The sequence below is a fragment of the Passer montanus genome, unplaced genomic scaffold (genome assembly GCF_014805655.1).
Source record: "Passer montanus isolate IOZ18808 unplaced genomic scaffold, ASM1480565v1 scaffold41, whole genome shotgun sequence".
Lineage (NCBI taxonomy): Eukaryota > Metazoa > Chordata > Aves > Passeriformes > Passeridae > Passer > Passer montanus.
In genome coordinates, this window is record NW_024368930.1 from 1,237,148 (window position 1) to 1,245,539 (window position 8,392).

The following is an 8,392-nucleotide window of genomic DNA, read 5'->3' on the forward strand; positions in this document are numbered from 1 at the left end:
TCCGCTCCGCTCCGCCCCGCCGGGCACCGCCGCTCCGCGCGGCCAGCGATGCTCCGCCGGGCCCGCACCGAGCGCGGAGCCGGCTGGGGTCGCGGGGAGTCGGGTCCGCTCCGCCCCGGACCGGGCAGGGCAGGGCAGACCCCCCCCCGATCAGCCCCGCCCTGATATGCGACGCCCAGCCACACCCTGATATGCCACGCCCTGATCTGCCACGCCCAGACACACGATCAGCCCCGCCCTGATCTGCCACGCCCAGCCACGCCCCGATGAGCTCCACCCTGATCCACTCCGCCCTGCCACGCCCTGATGAGCTCCACCCTTATCTGCCACGCCCTGATCTGCCACGCCCAGACACACCCTGATGAGCTCCACCCTTATCTGCCACGCCCCGATCTGCCCTGCCCAGCCACACCCTGATATGCCACGCCCTGATCTGCCCCACCCAGCCACGCCCTGATAAGCCACGCCCTGATCTGCCACGCCCAGCCACGCCCTGATGAGCTCCACCCTTATCTGCCACGCCCTGATCTGCCCCACCCAGTCACGCCCTGATAAGCCACGCCCTGATCTGCCACGCCCAGCCACACCCTGATGAGCTCCACCCTGATCAGCTCCGCCTTGCCACGCCTGATGAGCTCCACCCTTATCTGCCACGCCCTGATCTGCCCCACCCAGCCACGCCCTGATGAGCTCCACCCTGATCGGCTCCGCCCTGCCACGCCCTGATGAGCTCCACCCTGATCAGCTCCGCCCTGCCATGCCTGATGAGCTCCACCCTTATCTGCCACGCCCTGATCTGCCACGCCCAGCCCCACCCCGGCCGTCACCTGCTCTGCCCTTCACCCCATCCTGCCCTTTCCCCGTCACCTCGCGCTCATTTCCCGTTCTCTCCCAGGCTCACAGCTCTGTGCTGAGCGCTCCTGTGAGATCTGCCACACCCAGCCACACCCTGATGAGCTCCACCCTGATCAGCTCCGCCTTGCCACGCCTGATGAGCTCCACCCTTATCTGCCACGCCCTGATCTGCCACGCCCAGCCCCGCCCCGGCCGTCACCTGCTCTGCCCTTCACCCCATCCTGCCCTTTCCCCGTCACCTCGCGCTCATTTCCCGTTCTCTCCCAGGCTCACAGCTCCGTGCTGAGCGCTCCTGTGCAGCCCAAGGCGCACAGCTCACCCCGCGTGTGCCCTGCCTCACCCTGTGTGTGCTGTGCCACACTCAGCTCACCCGCGTGTCCTCTGCCTCCCCCTGCTCTGCTGGGGGCTCAGTTCCCCTCCTGTGACGCCCCCAACCCGCGGCACAGGGCTGGGATCCTGCTCCTGCTCCTGCTGCTTGCACCCTGCTTGCCTGCTGACCTCCACCGGCTCCTCTCAACGCCCGCTTCTGCATCCAAATTCAGTTGTCTTCTGCAAATTTAGGCACAAATTGCTCCAGCACTTCTGCTTCTGATTTCAAGCCTCATTACACGACGGATTCCAGCAGCACAAAACCTGCAACTGTCATTTAATGTTTTCCCTTACGGTTGAAGCAGAGTCATCCTGACATTTTGCAACGAGGACATTTCAGCAAGACCATGAAGAGTTACACCAGTTTCAGGCACCAGTACTGAGACTTTCAGACAGATATTTCCAGTGCCATCCTAACTTGGGCTGTCTTCTTACAAAAACCAATTAAGTAATACCATGTTTTAATTTCTTATTTCCCAATTTACTCTTCTTACCCACTCATGGAGACACCTGAAGTGGAAAAAGAAATCCCTTCTCCCAAAACCACTTCAGGTCACAAAACATATTTGCTCTATTTTTTTCTTATATTCTACATCTGATTTTTTTTTTAAATATGAAAGGATGTGATGCTAGAATTCACTGCAAATTGTAATTTCATAAAAAGAGCAACTGAAGAAGCTAAACAGGACCTTGTCACACCATTGCCACAAACCCACTGCCCTAATGCTGTACAGGTTGGAATGCCAGTCTGAGCCTGCAGCCTTGATTAAAATTAAACTTATCAAATGCCAATTTTTATTTGCTTTGATGTGAAAGTGGCACTGGGTTTGAAAACATCCAATGTTCTTTAATGCCCCTGACACCTTTGTGATCAGATAGAACTTCATGACATCTCTCCTTCGCATGGAGCAGCTGACATCCTTCATTCCTGATTCCTCATTCCTCACTCCTCATTCCTCATTCCTGCCCCACTCCAACATCCAGGAACGGGGGAGAAGGAGCCGCTGACTGCTGTAAGGTGACTCAGTCCCAGAAATCCTACAGGAGGAGCACAGGGATGCCCTGCAGGCTCACACAGCATCTGAGGAGCCAGAAAAATGCTCAAAGCCTCTTTATGGGCGCTCTGATTTTCTGCCTTGTATTGAGACTCTTTTGTTTTTTAGCTAGAAAACCACTCTGGAGGGTCTAGACCAGGCTGTAGCCCAATGGACTCAACCCACTCCCTGACATATTTCTGGCATAACATTTGCTTTGCTGGAAGGATGACTTGTGATCTCAGCACTCACAGCAGGTACGAGCTCTCCTGGTTTCCAAGCCTTTGATTTTCATTCTCCTGTTGAGAAGGAATGCCCAAGGGAAAACCTCCAGCCTCAGTCTGAGAAGTTAGAATTGTTAAATCAAGCAAAATAAAACTGATTTTTTTTTTTCTGATGCCACTGGCTTGCTTTAATGCTCTGTTTTTGCAAGCACAGAACTTCAGGCTCACAAAGGAGCCCTGCAAGCTCCAGAATTAATACTGCTAATTAAAAGGAGCTGAGATATTTTCCATCATTTTTAATCATTACCTATGTTGATTTTTTTTTTCCACTCAGGACTTTTTTTTCCCCAGATGATTAAATTAAGAGCAAGCAGGTTTATACCCCTCCTCGTGATCCCAGCAAGTGATTTATCTTAGAACCAGAGCTGGGCCACTTGGCCCCCTCTGAGCTGCCCTGCAGGGAGAGTCCCTCAGACCCTGTCACCGTTCTCACCACTGCCCCCCATAAACCCCATTTCACCCAGCAATGGTTTACTGGCAAGTCCAAGGCTGAGCCCCACGGTGAACCCAAAGGTTGGATGAAGGCAGCTGTGGACTGGGATGATTTAACACCTTTTCCTCAGCAGGATTGTGTTTTGTGGACTGTCTCCCACGCTCTGCTGATGCTCAGGCTCACACAGACCAGTGGAAGCTGAGCCTGGCAAAGCCCAGCCTAGGGACACAACTGGCTGCAGATGCATCTTAATTAAACCAGAAATTGCTGTGTCCATCAGTCCCTGCCAGTTTCCCCCTGGTTTTGGAAGCCTTTCTGCCCTTTCTCCCCTGCAGCTCCGCGGTGCAGGGCACTGTCCCCTCCTTGTCCCCGTGCCTTTGGCCCTGCTCTCTGCCCATGACACCAATCTCTCACCCACACGTGAGGCCTCCAGGGCCCCCCTGATCCTCAAATGCAGCCAGGTCTCTCAGCTCCACTGATCAAAGAAGTATAAATAAATTGTATTTTGGGGGTGTGCCCGTGCTCCTTCAAGGAGCAAGTCCTGGTGCCAGTTTCCCACTCAAACAATGGATGGCTGGCTCTGACAATGCATTTGCAAATTGTACCCATTACCTATTTAGCACAATATGCTATAAATTTTCTTCCATTATAGTTCACTACTAAATAAATAATTGGGCTTGTTATGCATAGGACTGGGGTTTTTTTTTCCTGATGAACACAGAGGAAAGTCATAATAATTATATCCTGTTTGACTTCTTATAAGCTGAAAGATTAATTCACTTTTGGAACTACTTTTGGGTTTGTTTACTTTATTTTTTTCCTAAAGAATATCAGAATATAGAGAATTCTGACATCTAAGGAGTTGGCTCAGACTGAGGGTGTATGACTGGTTGAACAAAATGTTTATAATTCCACAGGCAGCCCGAGTCCTGCCATTATTCCCTGTACCTGTTCTTATCTGATGCCATAAGTGCATGTTTTACAAACACCAGGGTGCACCCCTTTGTCTGGAAGCACAGCCCGTTGCAGGTGGTATTTGCAGCTTTGTTTCAGGGCTGTGTTTGCAGCTGCCCCGTTTGGCAGGAAGGCAGGAGAAGGGATTTGGCTGCCAAGGGCAAAGGGGCAGCACTGGGCTCCTACCCTGGGATAACTCCCCGTGCTCTGACTCACCCCAGAGTGACAGGCAAGGAGGTGGGCTTGGTGCTGTGGAACATCACTGCTCCTCAGGCAGCACTGGAGGGCTGTGCCATTCAATCCTCCAAAACAGAGCCTGGGCTGTGCCATTCAATCCCCCAAAATCAGAGCCTGGGTATGGCATTCAATCCCTGAAAAGAGAGCCTGGGCTGTGCCATTCAATCCCCCAAAATCAGAGCCTGGGTATGGCATTCAATCCCTGAAATCAGAGCCTGTGTGTGGCATTGAATCCCTCAAAATCAGAGCCTGAGTGTGGCATTCAATCCCCAAAAATCAGAGCCTGGGCTGTAGCATTGAATCCCCCAAAACCAGAGCTTGGCCTGTGCCATTCAATCCCCCAAAATCAGAGCCTGGGCTGTGCCATTCAGTCCCCCAAAATCAGAACAAACCTGCCCATTCCCAGCTCAGCTCCACACACGAAGCCACTGCTGGGAAGGAGCACTGAGAGCCAGGTGCTGCCCCAAGTTTGAGCTTTCATGTTTTCCACATTCTGTACTGCACTGGTACATGACACTGAGCTCCACACACAGTGCCAGCAGCTCTCCTCACAGCTCAGGCACACAGAACAATCCTTTTCCAGCCCCAGAACCAAGCACACCGCTGCAGCTCCAGACCCAAAAAGTGCAAAAAACAAGGAATGGAGGAGAGCAATCTGGGAGGATGGGACTGCCTAACCTGGAGCTGGAATTGGATAATTTACCCCCGTGTGGAAATGGACCAGAATTTATAAAATTGCCAAAACTCGTGACTCACCACCCATTTTGAGTGTAGTCTTGGCCAGGCTCTGGCACTGGCCAAGGTGTGTTCTTTGAAGGCCTTTTAAGAAACCCCTGCTTTATCCTTTAGCTCTGCCCAGCCTGTGTTCTAGGGAGCCTCTCAAGGCCCCCCAGGGAAGCACAAGCCCGGGCTGGGACAGCCCAGCATGAGCCATCAGCAGGGTGGGATCGCTGTACAAGTGCCCCCAGCCTCCACGGGATGCATTCATCTTGGAAATTTATCTCTGAGAGGGCTGGGCTCAGACAAGACCACTGCGATTAATTGGGGGCTTAAACACTCCCAGATTAGCGAGCACTGTTAACACCTGCAGCTGGAGCTGCACCCATGGCTTTGATATTATTTTTGCTTTTGACAAGTGGGCGATAGCGGATATCCTTTAAGCCCATATTTAATGAAGCCCTCCATAAATCCATCAACACTTGCTAAGGGAAACTACAATAAAGCTCCCACTGCCATGGGCTCTGCTGTGCAGGGAACATTTGGCGTTCTCATAATGAAGTTTCAGAGCAGATACTGCTCTGAGGAAGTGCAGTCTTTGTGTAGGATCTTTTTCTTCCTCGCATAATTATATGTTGTGGATCAAGAAGAAAACAACCCTTTAGCACCTAATTTTTAAAGCTATAATAGTCAAACTGTCGTTCAGCTAGGACAGCTGTCAGCTTAAGAAATGAAGAAAGAAAAAGGCTTTCTAGGCAAATACACTCCCACTTGCATTTTATGTTTGTATTTTGTTAGTTCTTGACATGATCTGGCTATTAGCTGTAGCTGTTCTGTGAATTCTTGCCATATTGTTTTTGATCAGAATATAGAGAATTCTGACATCTAAGGAGTTGGCTCAGACTGAGGGTGTATGACTGGTTGAACAAAATGTTTATAATTCCACAGGCAGCCCGAGTCCTGCCATTATTCCCTGTACCTGTTCTTATCTGATGCCATAAGTGCATGTTTTACAAACACCAGGGTGCACCCCTTTGTCTGGAAGCACAGCCCGTTGCAGGTGGTATTTGCAGCTTTGTTTCAGGGCTGTGTTTGCAGCTGCCCCGTTTGGCAGGAAGGCAGGAGAAGGGATTTGGCTGCCAAGGGCAAAGGGGCAGCACTGGGCTCCTACCCTGGGATAACTCCCCGTGCTCTGACTCACCCCAGAGTGACAGGCAAGGAGGTGGGCTTGGTGCTGTGGAACATCACTGCTCCTCAGGCAGCACTGGAGGGCTGTGCCATTCAATCCTCCAAAACAGAGCCTGGGCTGTGGCATTCAATCCCCCAAAATCAGAGCCTGGGTATGGCATTCAATCCCTGAAAACAGAGCCTGGGCTGTGCCATTCAATCCCCCAAAATCAGAGCCTGGGTATGGCATTCAATCCCTGAAATCAGAGCCTGTGTGTGGCATTGAATCCCTCAAAATCAGAGCCTGAGTGTGGCATTCAATCCCCAAAAATCAGAGCCTGGGCTGTAGCATTGAATCCCCCAAAACCAGAGCTTGGCCTGTGCCATTCAATCCCCCAAAATCAGAGCCTGGGCTGTGCCATTCAGTCCCCCAAAATCAGAACAAACCTGCCCATTCCCAGCTCAGCTCCACACACGAAGCCACTGCTGGGAAGGAGCACTGAGAGCCAGGTGCTGCCCCAAGTTTGAGCTTTCATGTTTTCCACATTCTGTACTGCACTGGTACATGACACTGAGCTCCACACACAGTGCCAGCAGCTCTCCTCACAGCTCAGGCACACAGAACAATCCTTTTCCAGCCCCAGAACCAAGCACACCGCTGCAGCTCCAGACCCAAAAAGTGCAAAAAACAAGGAATGGAGGAGAGCAATCTGGGAGGATGGGACTGCCTAACCTGGAGCTGGAATTGGATAATTTACCCCCGTGTGGAAATGGACCAGAATTTATAAAATTGCCAAAACTCGTGACTCACCACCCATTTTGAGTGTAGTCTTGGCCAGGCTCTGGCACTGGCCAAGGTGTGTTCTTTGAAGGCTTTTAAGAAACCCCTGCTTTATCCTTTAGCTCTGCCCAGCCTGTGTTCTAGGGAGCCTCTCAAGGCCCCCCAGGGAAGCACAAGCCCGGGCTGGGACAGCCCAGCACGAGCCATCAGCAGGGTGGGATCGCTGTACAAGTGCCCCCAGCCTCCACGGGATGCATTCATCTTGGAAATTTATCTCTGAGAGGGCTGGGCTCAGACAAGACCACTGCGATTAATTGGGGGCTTAAACACTCCCAGATTAGCGAGCACTGTTAACACCTGCAGCTGGAGCTGCACCCATGGCTTTGATATTATTTTTGCTTTTGACAAGTGGGCGATAGCGGATATCCTTTAAGCCCATATTTAATGAAGCCCTCCATAAATCCATCAACACTTGCTAAGGGAAACTACAATAAAGCTCCCACTGCCATGGGCTCTGCTGTGCAGGGAACATTTGGCGTTCTCATAATGAAGTTTCAGAGCAGATACTGCTCTGAGGAAGTGCAGTCTTTGTGTAGGATCTTTTTCTTCCTCGCATAATTATATGTTGTGGATCAAGAAGAAAACAACCCTTTAGCACCTAATTTTTAAAGCTATAATAGTCAAACTGTCGTTCAGCTAGGACAGCTGTCAGCTTAAGAAATGAAGAAAGAAAAAGGCTTTCTAGGCAAATACACTCCCACTTGCATTTTATGTTTGTATTTTGTTAGTTCTTGACATGATCTGGCTATTAGCTGTAGCTGTTCTGTGAATTCTTGCCATATTGTTTTTGCGTTACACCCCCTGTGAGTGTGATAAAAAAAAATGTAAAGCTATAAACTGGAAATATTTGTTACATATTTTATATGTGCAACTTTTATAAAAAGTAAAAAACCCCAAAAAATAAAATCCCTACATAATGTAGTTATTTTGTCATTTAAGACTGGAAGAATTATGGGGGAGGCAGAAGAATAAGTAGTGAAGAAATTTGAATGTGGACTTTGGGACTTGAGAGGGGTGGAATACTTTTAATACATACAGAAATTTAGGTACCCCGAGGCAGCAAATCACCTGGATGTGTGCTGAACTTTAAGGACCTAAGTAATCAAACTGGTTTCGTGGGAAAGAAAACCAAAACAGTGTGTCAAAAAAAAAAAAAAAAAGTTATGTTTGGTATTCTGAACATCTAGACTGCATGGAGACAAATTTTTCTAAAACAAACTTTGCCAAGTGGAAGGACAGGACTGTGCAGGGCTGGGAAGCCAACCCAGGTAACCTGATTGAAAACATCCTCTGTCACCCCAGGAATCTGCAGGGCTGCAGAGCCAGGGAGGGTCTGGGAAGAGCAGTGAACAGAGGATTTCAGGGCTGGTTCTGTGTCACCACACTGAGAATCCAGGTTCTTTGTCATTCTTTTCCCCACTCGTTCCTCCTGCATCACCTCCTGTTCACAGCACACCGTGGTTTGTGTGCCTGGCCCTCAGATTGCCATGGGTTCATAATC